This window comes from Coccinella septempunctata, chromosome 8, assembly GCF_907165205.1.
Source record: "Coccinella septempunctata chromosome 8, icCocSept1.1, whole genome shotgun sequence".
Classification (NCBI taxonomy): domain Eukaryota; kingdom Metazoa; phylum Arthropoda; class Insecta; order Coleoptera; family Coccinellidae; genus Coccinella; species Coccinella septempunctata.
The window spans coordinates 2,505,151-2,508,398 of record NC_058196.1 but is presented as its reverse complement, the minus strand read 5'-3'; positions in this window follow the sequence as shown (position 1 = coordinate 2,508,398).

Genomic DNA, 3,248 nt, shown 5'->3' with positions numbered 1-3,248 from the left:
TAACAATGGAGTTACCCCTAAAATGTACTTTTTACCAAAAGTTCATAAAGAGCAGGTTCCACTCAGACCAATATTGAGTTTTGTAGGTTCACCGATTTTCGCCCTGAGCAAATTTATTTCTATGACACTGGAGCCAATTTTTATTAAAGATGAATCATATGTAAGGAACTCCTTTGAACTTTTTGACTCTATCAATAAATTTCAGTTACCACCAGGCTATAAGTTGGTGTCCCTTGATGTGATATCCCTTTTCACCAATACCCCTACAGATTTAGCCTTGAATATAATTGAAGATGGATGGCATCTCGTTGAAAACAAGTCCTTTGATTTTGCAACCTTTAAAATAATTTACGAATTCATCATCGATAGCAGTTATTTTTCTTTTAATGACACCCTTTATTTGCAGATCTTTGGTTTTGGTATGGGGGGCTGCATTTCTTCCAAATGCGCTGAAATAGTTATGTCCCGGTTACAAAAGGTTTCCATTGCTAAATTACCTTTTCTTGTGCCACTTTTTCGTAGGTATGTAGATGACCTATTGATGTCGATACCGGTCGGTAGTGACGATGAGGTTCTGCGTGTCTTTAACAGTTTCCACCCCCGTTTGCAATTTTCTCTAGAGAACGAACACAATGGCAGCATAAGCTTTTTGGACCTTAAGATTCAACGAGATGAATTGAACGTTCTAACTGTTGATTGGTTCCATAAGCCAACCTTCTCTGAACGTTATATAAATTTTTTCTCTCATCATCCGCTCGTGCATAAGATCAGCATTATCCGAAATTTGAAACATAGAGCGTTACACCTCTCTGATGAGGTATACTGGGGGAAAAACTTAGAATACATAAGATCGATACTTCTTAAAAATAATTATCCTATTTCTATTATAAACCGTATTCTCGGTGAGGGTTTCCCGATTAATGTCCCGGTTGCTTCCCAGGGGGTTGATGGTGTTGGGGATGTCTTAACAACAAAAAAATTCTACGGACTAGTTTACGTTAGGTCCCTATCGGAAAGGTTGGCGCATATATTGAAATCTGATGTTTTGCATGTAGCTTTCAGAAATAAGAACACTGTTGGCGTTAATTTTTTCACCCGTATCAAGGACGTAACTCCGGTTTCCCTACAGTCCGGCATTGTTTACATGATTAGATGTAATGATTGCTCCCAAGTATATGTTGGCCAGACTGGCAGATATTTAAATATTAGAGTTGAGGAGCATAAACGTTCTGTTAGTCTACCCATCACCAACCCTAAGACTGCACTAGCCCACCACTGTGAGTCAACTGGACACCGTTTTGATTTCGATGATGTTGTTCTTTTGGGAAGATATCCTTTCCTCGGCAAACGATTGTTGCACGAGATGATTCAGATCAAGGTTCACGATTCTGTCAATTCCAGAACCGACATACAGCACCTTTCTATAATATATCATAATTTATTGAAGAAAGTAAGAAAGAAAACGTGAACATTTCTCGGTGTCCGTCCACATTTCTCTGTGTTTGTCTTCATATGTTCCCGATCTCCCTTTGTTGTCATTGTTTTACCTCGATGAAAGCGTACCATTGTTTTGTTTTAATGAATTTTATATATGATATTTTTCAATGACTGTGGGAAAAGCAATTTCATCTTGTGAGTATCAATTGATCTGTGATTTCTTTTACATTTCAATTTATTAATTTATTAATTCATTTATTTATTGATATTTATATGCATATTCATATATTTGGTGATTCTTGTTTTTTATATGTTTCTTTCTCTTCTCCTTCTCCTCTGTGCTGTGCTTCTTGATTTTGACTTTGTCATTTTTATTTTTTTGTGATATTTTGTAATTTCGAGTAATTTTGTAATTTTCTTCTTTAATCACTTTTTATACCAATTTTTTAAGAAGTAACAAGTATCCTTGTATTGATGTTTTGCACTTTTGTCTCACTATCGAGAAGGGAGAGACTTTTCAGAGTTTGTTTTCTCATTTTCAGTGCCCTGATGATGGAAATATAATTTCCGAAACGTTGGCTAAGTTGGAAGTTTAAATCCCGAATATTTTGACCTTTTCCACCACCATTCCCATATTATCATGGCATTGATCAGGGTTTACAGGTGGCTGGATTATTTTTCGATCTTTCCTGCGCATTCGATACACTTTCTTTCGATTTCATTTTGAGTAAATGCTACAGTTTAGGTTTCAGGGGAGTGTTTCTGGACTGGTTGCGTAGCTACCTTCACCAGAGGACTATGCGTGTAAAAGTTGACGACAGTTATTCCGCTCGATTCCCAATAGATTGTGGTGTTCCCCAGGGCTCCGTGCTGGGACCACTACTTTTTCTATTATTTATTAATGATTTGCCTATTCACTTGAGATTATTTCTTTTGGTGTTATTTGCCGATGATACATCGGTTGTGGTCTCAGCGCGGAGTTACGAGGAACTTCGCAGTGCTTGCGAGGAAATTATTGGCCAATTCGTCAATTGGTGTCGGTCCAACAGAGTTGTTGTGAATGTCAATAAAACTGTTTACATTCATTTCGGTATTAGGAAAAACACAGTAGAGACTGTTGTACTAAATTACTCCAACTTCAATTTAAAATCTGCTGAAGAATGTAAATTTTTGGGAGTCTATATTGACAGGAATTTAACCTGGTCTACTCATATAAGTTTTCTCTGTAAAAAGCTCAATAACTCTTACTATGCCATCAATAGAGTGAAAGACATGCTACCTGTCAGCTCATTAATGCAGATCTACTATAGCCTAGTATATAGTCAACTCTCTTATAATATCTTACTCTGGGGAAGCTGTGTAGAATTTAACAGAGCTTTCATAGCTCAAAAACGGATCATTCGTTTGATATTCAAATTAAGTTCTCGTACATCATGCAGACCAGTTTTCGTTGAAAATAATTTGCTTTCTCTACCATGTATATATATATTCAAATGTTTAATATATGCTAAAGAAAATTTTCTGAATTGGACCAAATTATGTGAAAACCATGAATATAGTACAAGGAACCAAGAAATTCTGCTTATACCTAAGCATAGAACAAAAAAATTTGAGTATTCTCCCATGTACCAGAGTATAAGATTGTATAATTGTTTACCTAAAACTTTGAAGGCTCTCAAATTGCAACCATTCAAAAAGAAAATCAAGGATTTGTTAATTAATAAATGTTACTATTCTACTGTAGAATTTTGTAATGATTGTCCGTCATTTATCATTGATTGATGAATTTTTATTTTGACCTGTCCTATACA